Here is a 9,881-nt window from a genome sequence, read left to right as displayed (position 1 = left end):
TTGTTTTATGAACTCATGGACTCAAATATATAGGTGGACTCACCGGATCTTGCCTCTCTCTCTCTCTCTCTCTCTATATATATATATATATATATATATATATATATATATATATATATATATATATATATATATATTGATTTTCTTAGGAAAATATAAAATATGTTTTACAGAACTAAAGGTTTGTCACCCGTGCAATGCACGGGATAGTTCCACATTTTCTTAGGATTTTGACGTTTATTTGTATCTATAAAATTGAACGTCAATGTTTGAATATAAATGTATAACAAATTCTTACACAAATTACTATTTATAGTACAAGACAATAACCTATTTTTTTAAAAATATAAATAGTACAAATACTTTTTTGTTTCAATTACGAAAACAATTATATATGAACAAAATAGTTATCCAAAATTTGCACCGGAAACTTTTCAACCCATTGACATAAAATATGTGCTCTTTTATTTGAATCTATCTTTTTTTTAGTAAAAGATCAATTTCATTAATAATAATAATATGCCATACAAGAATCACAACAAAAATTAAAATTAACTGAATTCAAATTTGTAAAACACAAGCAAGACAAACTCTTCCTAAAACTAAGATAGTTATTAGATAAAAGCGCTTCTGCACACCACCCTCTAAAATACCGTTGTTTCTTCATACAACGAACTGCGAGGGGATCCATAGATCTGATAATAAAGTTTTGAAAGAGATGAATCTTGTCCGATCTCACAAATCGTAAAAAATAATCCAATACCCATTGCAGCACCATATGACTACATATAAGACCATTGATCTTCCACATAATTCTTGAACCTCTCAAATAGAGGGGATGAATCTCACACAAGATGAGGACAAAACTCACACAAAGGTGAGGACAAATCTCCAATAAAGGAGAGGCAGGAGTTATTTGCATATAATTAATAGATATTTAGTAAGAAAAACGGAAAAAATTGGGGCTTACCTCCACCAAAATAGGTAGACGGTAGCCCCTAATTGATGAACTTGAAGGTTAGGGGCTTACCTCCACCAAAACAATACATCCATAACTTTTCAGTTTCTAACTTACGTTTTTTTACCTTTAATTTAACTCAATTTCGTGCCTTTTATATTTCATCCCCTCTTCAGATTAACCACATGATACTTTGCGTTATCTGCATTCACATACGTTTCATGATGCTTTAAAGTTTATATAAAAAATATATTGACAAAAAGGTCAAACATCAACATGGCAAAAACTTGACAAACGAATCAAAACATTGTCACATGTAAATCATTTAAATTAAACCAAATGGAAACATGAATTCAAATATAAAGCAAATAATTCAAAAAAAAAAACAATTACATAACAAATTAAAATATACTTTATTGGAAACAGCAGCAGCAACAACAACAACAACAACAACAACAACAACAACAACAACAACAACAAAAACACTTAATATACTCACTATAATCAAATAAATAAATTAAACTATAAAATATAACCCACAACATAGAAACTCAAGAGCAAATGAGCAATAGATTTTAAATAAATAAAGTTAATAGAAACTATTATAGGTTTTATAGCTATTATACAACCATATATTCCAATATTTTAATTTTAATTTTAATTTATTTTGTGGTATTATTTAATTATATAATTGATTGATGAGAAACTCAAGAGGTGAATTAAATAGGAAAAAATGTTAATGAAAATTATGGTTGTTAACTGTTAAGTAATATAAAGAGTTTAATCAATTTATTAGGAGTAACATATTATATTATAAAATTAATTAAATAGGAAAACTTTTAATTAATTTGGTGGGTGTTAAGTATTATGAAGAGTTTTAATCAATTTATTACCATGTTTAATTAAAAAAATGAATTAAATAGGAAAAAATATTAGCAAAAATGGTGGGTGTTAAGTAATATGAAGAGTTTTAATTAATAAGTTTTAATTAATTTATTAACATGTTTTATTACAAAAATTTCAATTAAAATTTCATTTTTAATTATAAATTATAAATTTTATTAACATATTTTATCACAAAAATTTCAATTAAAGTGTCAATATTAATTATAAATTATGAAATTTTGATGTAAATTTCTAAGGGTTACATAAAGTTTGGAAAACAATATATTTAATATACAAAAATCATTTAAGAATATAGATAATACCTTTTAATATTATAGATAAGTGAATTAAATTAATTTATAGATAAGTGAATTAAATTAAATTAATGTCATATAATAATAAATTAATGCCGGTTGACAAAATGAGCGGAAAAAGGGGATTGTCGTTGTCGGTAGGAACAGTGATGCTGAGAGACGGGGTAATTGGGTATGAATGTGTGTGTGGCATTTGGTTTATGCGGCTGATGTGCTTTGAATGTATGCGTGGCTTTTTTATCCTACGTGGCATTGTCTACGTGGACTTAATTTGTTATTTTAGGGTAGCCTTTTAATAATATTTTATAGGTTTAAGTAATTTACATACAAATTTTGTAAATACTTAACTGAAATTATAGACTAATAATAGAATTTTAAAAGGGTAGTAATACCATGTATTTAGTTCATGAAATTATTTCACGTAAAGGATAAAGTTTCCATACTCCTTAAAAAATCAGAAGTATGGTTACTGTTCTCAGAACAGTGTCTTTTGCGTTTTCTCCCGTTTTTGCCCTCTTGTCCTTCTTTATTTACGTTTTTGTTTTTCTTTTTAAACCACCGTGTTATCTTTTATTTTCTTCTGTTTGACAAGTGGTTGTGGCTACACATGGCAAATCTAGCTCTTCTTTCTACTTCTCTGCTTCTGTTTGCATGCAATTTTTAAAAATGCGATTTCTTTCTTCTTTTGTCTGTTCTTTTCCTGTTGTTTGTTTGGGTTTGCATGAAAATCTTGTTTCTGTGTTTGCTACGCTTCTTATCTGCTATTATCCCGTTGTTGTTGGGCAAATACACAGGTTAGTCGTCTGGCAAATTTAGCTCTTCTTTCTACTTCTCTGCTTCTGTTTGCATGCAATTTTTAAAAATGTGAATTCTTTCTTCTTTTGTCTGTTCTTTTCCCGTTGTTTGTTTGGATATGCATGTAAATCTTGTTTGTGTGTTTGTTACGCTTTTTATCTGCTATTATCCTGTTGTTGTTGGGTAAATACACAAGTTAGTCGTTTGTTTCTTGAAATTTGTATTCTCTGTTATGCCTTATCTTAAGACATCTTCTTTCTTTATCTTTAGTTGATTTTGTTTTTTTGTGCGTGTCTGTTGTCATTCGAATTTTGGATACTAGCTATGGTCTTGTCGAAGCTTTCAACTGTGGCCGGCAGGGCTATGGTCTTCGTACCTTTACACTGTGGCCTGCAATTTGCATGTTGACCTTTTCTTTCGTTTTGGGTATTGTATACACGTGGTCGCTTTATTGCTTAGTTAGGTGCTTGGGTCTATCAGTTGCGAGGTGTGTTGTCCCGTATAGGGTATGGTGGTTGTTGTTCTCTATTTGCATGTTGCAGTTTTCAACATTAGACTTCGGTTTGGTAGCGTTTGAGATTTTAGCTTACTAAGTAATTGAACTATGGATTACATAAATCCATTTGGTTACCTATTTTGTTTTCATTAATTAAGATTATGATATAAATTTGCCATCTGTTTGCCTTTGGATTGTGTGTAAATATATATTTATTTATATATATTTGAAGTTATTTGCGTAATATCCATTGGCGTACATGATGTTGGAATTTTTAAATAGGCAACAGTCATCATTCACATTTACTTTTTGGGTTTGTTCTCGTATTGAACATACTTATGACAGGTTTTTGTTTATTAGTGTGGTTAAGTAGGATATTCACTTAAGTTGTAAATAGCATGGAATCTTATTCTCAAATAAAATATATGAATATCTGGCGTTAGCAGTGGTTAAGGAAACGTTTGGTTGATTATTAAACTGCGAGGAGTCAAAATTCATTGACGGGATTAGTGTATTCAGATTTGTATTTACCAAAGGATCTGGTTTGGAATCAGGGACAAAAAAAAAAACGCAATTGATAATTTACTGTTCATTCCATTTGCCTATAAATATATACGCATTGTTTGTTGTGGATTATATAATCAAACATCTTTCATTGTTTGTGTGTTTAAAAAAAAAAGTTACAATTAAATTTAGTTGTTTTCTGTCTTTGCATTTTAAAAAGTTATATAAACTCAGCTTCTCTAACCATGCCGGCTTATGAATTTGCTAAACCTTATACATGTGTGTTTGCAAATATGCCTTCACATAAGCAGGGTGGGAAGACATTGTGCAAAAGTTTCAGTAGGATTAAGTCTGTTTTGGTTGAAATGGGATACCCTGTATCTAAAGTGAAGCCTGTGTGGGTGCACGGGGAGTTTAGGAAGGCTGTATTAGTTGAGTTTGGATCGCAGCCTAGGGACTGCCATTTTGCTTTTAAGCTTGCACATATGTTTGCACTTCAGGGATGTTCTCGTGAAGACTGGCTTTTGCAAGATGTTAGTGATGGTAGAAAGCCTTACGTTTGGGTTGGTATTAGTGATGATGACTATTATTTTACCAAACCTACTGACTGGGTTCAGGTTCCCTATGTTTTAAGATATGAGGGTCAGATGGCTGCTAATGCAGAAGTTCATGATATGTGTGCTGCAGTAACAACAATGATTCGTTCCGTTTACCCTTGAGTTCTTTTTCGTAGAAGTGAACTTTGTGTCATCTTTTTCATGCTGTTGTTATGGGAATTGTTTTCGTAATTTCTGTTGTGTGCGTAGATTCAGATCATATCTAGCTTTGTTTTGCGGTGGGGTTCTTGTTTTAGATTTATATTTAGCCTTGTTATTCCAATGTTATGTTCTCCTGTCTGTTTTAAATGAATTGGGTTTGTAATCATTTGGGTATTAGTTGAAAAATGAATGTTTAGTTTGTGAGCTTACGAATAATAATCTGCGCCTTGTGTAAAACAGTGTACATAAGTATTTTTACATTGTCCAGGAGTGATATAACCTAAAGAGATCAGGAAAAAATGATGGAACGATGCTATGTTACACTTCTTATGTCTGATTGCTGTTTTTTAACTTCTGATTAAACAGGAAGAAAACACTAAGTCAGAAAAAATGTTTGGGCTAAACACTTATTTAGGAAGTTGTGAAGTGGGTGACTATCCTAACAGCTACTTCACAAGCATTGTTAGACAATACGAGAAAGCTCCGTTCTATGCTAGGAGATCAACCAGAGGTGGGTGACTGTCCTGACAGCTACTTCACAAGCATTGATAGACAACACGAATACGCTCTATTTTAGGCTAGGAGATCAAGTACCCGTTGCTACTTTGCATGTATTGTTAGAGATGATCAGTTATGTATCTCGTAGGTAATTGTTCCTCTATATTTCTCTTAGTTCACACAGTGCCATATGACTTCAAATTTGATACTCATATGCCTGCATAGTGTTACAAGAATGGAATCATCTGAATCTCTTTTGAATCACACATTTCCAAATCATTTCAAATTTATTAGCAAATCCTGCAAGGTTTAAGTACTCAGTACTACGAACGCTTCTTAATGTAACAAAGACTAATTACACACCTAAATTTTAGATGAAAACTACCTTATTTCTCGATTGCAGCTGTCAATTGAAGACGAAGATGATGGCAACGCCTTTTCTATATCTCTCTCCATCTCGTATGCAAAGTGTTGATCCTTTAAGTAATTTGAGTACATATTTATCAACTCAAATTTAGACGGCTCACTTTCTGGGAGGCTAAATAAAGCTCGCTCCCCGTAGCACAAATCCCACAATGCATTTGACTTCATAACTGAAGAGTTTATGGATTCCTATGAAATACTCAAGAGAGGGGGGGGGGGGTGAATTGAGTATCTGCCACTTTTTCGACTTTGATCGAATCTGGATTTGTATGATATTTATACTTTGAATTTATCGATTTAATTCAAGTAATACAAGTATCACACAATATTAAAAACAATAAAATAAGCGATAAATAAACTTTCACAGCGGATTTTTGAAGTGGTTCAGCTTCACACCCCGAAGCCTACGTCCACTATTCTCGATTAATTATTTTAGTACCTTTCCACGGATTACAAAATAATCAACCTCTTTTACAACTAACTATAGGTGTAATAATGAGTATCGCTAGACACTCGACTTCCTCTCGCTATAAAGAAAGTAATAAGAGTATCTCAAAGATTGTTCACACAATTGAACGAATAAGAGATAAATCTATGACCACTATTCTCCAGAACGATAGTTAACAATTGTTGGCTTGAGTAACACGACTTTCCAAAAAGAAAATAAATCTTGCAATTAAAAGCTCTTTAAAACAAAGACAAAGTTATGCTCACAAGTTAGAGATTTGGAAAAGTGAATTTTATTGTAGCCCTTTACATCTATTTATACTAAAAAGTAATATAGAAGTTGTAGTATAGTGCGTTTGCGCCATCTTTACGTATAAGATAGAGTTTTATTAAACAACCTTTAATTTGTGTCGAAGTACACCTCTTATACGCGAATTGCAATCATAGTACAATAGTTGTATACTACACGTGATAAAGCCAAAGTGGAATTTTAGTCAAACACAATTTGTGAAGCTAATTCATACGTGAATTGGAGACAATAATCCAAATCCAATTCTAAGTGAAATACCACATATATCACGTATGAAATATAAAACAAATTAAGTGTTTGAGTCCATCTTAAAATTGTAACAATACATAAATTATTACTTCTTTAATTATAATAAAGAATAAGATAGACCAACTTTAATATTTGAAAATATATCTTTGACTTTAAATAGAAAAGCGTTTTTATTATTTAAAAACAAATCAAATTTTATTTTATAAAAATTCAAATTAGCATTTGTAAAATATAAAATAAATTTTCTTTCTAAAACGTCGTGTTAGGTAGCCACTCCATGTTATAGTACAATCGACTATAACTTAGAGTATGAGTGTGTCAAGTTATAATCGTTATAATTATAACTTGAGACGAACGCAAAACAATTATTAAAGATCGCGAAGGAGAGACAAACTAACTACTGACTAATCTTCCTTGAAAATTCTTTAGTTGTAAGTTCCTTTCATCCTTCTTGATCACGAACTCAAACCGCTTGATCAAATCATCATTTTTGCAATATCATAACCTCGTTAATCTATAAGACTTAACAAACAATTACGTGCAAACTTATAAAACAATTATAATACACTTGTCATCATCAAAACATAAAACGTAACTAGGACATGGTCCAAAAATTTCCCCCTTTTTGATGATGACAAGTCTCCTAGATTTGTTTCTACGGTTTAGTTCCCCCTCAACCCAAAAACAATCATAATTGTAATTACTTTGAACTAACGGTTTGATATGTGAGCTAAGTTATAGCACCTAAAGACTTTAAGAGACGTATGATCTTGACAAGGAGCAAGCTTAGGCAAATGACGTTATTCAAGTCCATTTACTTTCCCCCTCTTGATATCATCGACACGACGAGAAAATGACATAAAACGACTAGAATGATATAAACCGAAGCTAAGTATATAACCAAGTCAAAAGCACACAAAACAAAATGAGATTAAGTTCCTAAAATAAAAACTATGACATCGTCTATGTTAGCAACTATGCAAAAATACAACATATTTAAGTCATAACCATTGAAAAATACGTAGTAATATGATTAAGATGGTGGTTTAGTTAGGTGGTTTGAAAATGGTGCGGAATAAGACGGTCCAAGCAAGAGTTAACTGATTAGTGTTCAAATTAAGTCGTCTCTCAAATATACCACCTTCAGCATTCGACACGACCTTCTCCATTGCCTCTTGCAGCCCCGAACCTCAGCGATAACTGCTCCACTATCGTCACAACCAGCACAACCAGAAATTACACCCGAATACCTCCTCTAAAACGGAAATTTCGTCCTCAAAATTTCCGTAACACTAGCCAACACAGCCCCCTGCGGTGCCTGCAAGTCAGAACTTCACGGGAACGAAAACATAATTCCAATCTCGTATCAACCCGCTCCATAAATGTAAAGATTTGAGAATCTAAAACAACCGATACACCTGCTATACTTGCACAGTCTTTCTCAGCAACATCCTTTTGTTTTTTTTCTTTTTTAACAGAGCATGATGCTTTTCAGACTATCACGATTTTTTTTTTTTTTAGCATCAAAACACAATCCATCCATTCAACCATCTTTGTTTCAAGACAACCCGAACCAGCATAGTAGCAATTAAAATGAATGTTCCTCTGCCAGTATACGCTCCATAAATGTCAACAAACCCGGATCAATTTGATCCGACACACAACCGAAGAAGCGCCAGTTGCACCAGCCTCCATCGGATTCTTTTTCTCTCTAAAAATAAGATTTTGTCCATGAATTTCAAGACTCATGAAAGTAAGAATCCGACCATTCATATGGTAAGCATCTCCTCCTTGAATAAAAATCATTAAGGAGCGAGCTCCATTATTTACTTCACTTCATTATCAACCTCATCTCTAATCACCTTATTTCATAATTAGCCCCCTTTTTTTCTCACCACGACGCGGTACCACCAATCAACCAGAGTTGCTGTAGTTAATCTCCCAAATACCGATTTCGTTTCCAATTCTCAGACTTACTTGATTGACCCTTGCTTGGTATGGGTTTTCTTGGTAGGAGTGGTCATGGCAAAACACGGTGAATATGAATATCAGGGGTTAATTATTGGGTTTGTTTGTGATGGTGAAATACGCATAGGATGGTTAGGTAAATAAAGAGGTAGGTACGTAGGTTTTAATACAAATAGAAATTAGAAAGTGACGTGTTTGCAGTAGAACTAGGAAGAATGTAGAGTTGTCATTTAGGTAGGATAGTAAGTTAAGACAAATATTGGATAAAAGATGTAGGATACGGCTAAACGAAATAAGGTAAACTCGAAATTGACTTCTGGCTAATTTTACCTCATAAGATAAAATTGCATAAGAGAATATCAACGACTATTTATGTAGGAGTAATATTGTGAGTTAGAGTGGAATGTTGATATGTAGGTAAAAACTGGTTATGAGGTTGGGGATAAGTCTACAGATGAGGTTGGATAAGGTTAGGATAATAATAGATAATGTTTTGTTTCACAAGTAGTTTTAAATTTAAAATTAAATTTTTCATAGCCAAATTTTATTTTCCAGTAAACCAAAAAAATGGAATTATTTATTCATTTTTCCCTTGAAGATGGTGCTGCTGATTCTAAGTAAGCAATGTTCTATGACCAAAAATGAATGAAGAATTTAAATAAGTTTATTTATTTAATTTGTCAGCGGTTGGCTTCGTAAAAAATGGGTTTTAAATTTAGTTTGAACAATATTAGTTAGTTCTTGTAGATACCTCATTTTTGCACCTCTCGCAAACCACCCGATAATGATTGGGCCGCATGTATGCTACGCGGAACGATTTGTGACAGTTTGTAAGTTTATCGTCAAGTGATTGCTCAAATATTAATGTCTACCTCTTAGTTGTCATCTACGTGCCGATACGGTCGTTTTGACAGTAATTAGAGTACATTTGGAGTCCGGGCCTAAAACCGTCTTCATTTTCTGATAACCGTTAAATCCCGAGTCAGAATGTTCTGGAATGTTCCGGGTATTTCTATTCCATATTTTATAAATATTTCACAATCTTTCTCCTTTGGTAAGCAATTTCCCGTGATATTCACATAAAATATTAAGGAAAATCAAATTATTCCGTCCTACCATAACTTAAACACGGAAATCTTTCTTCCGCAGGAGGAAATCACTTGGGAACAGACGCAGCAGGTGCTGCGCCTCTTCCAAGAGATGCAGTGGCTGCTGCGCCTCTTCCCAGGTCCTTCTCTGCGTAATTTTCGTATCTTTTTCATATCTTTCCGAGATT

Source organism: Silene latifolia, chromosome 2 (genome assembly GCF_048544455.1).
Source record: "Silene latifolia isolate original U9 population chromosome 2, ASM4854445v1, whole genome shotgun sequence".
Taxonomy (NCBI): Eukaryota; Viridiplantae; Streptophyta; class Magnoliopsida; order Caryophyllales; family Caryophyllaceae; genus Silene; species Silene latifolia.
The sequence above is the reverse complement of the archived record's forward strand: the minus strand, read 5'-3'. Positions refer to the sequence as shown.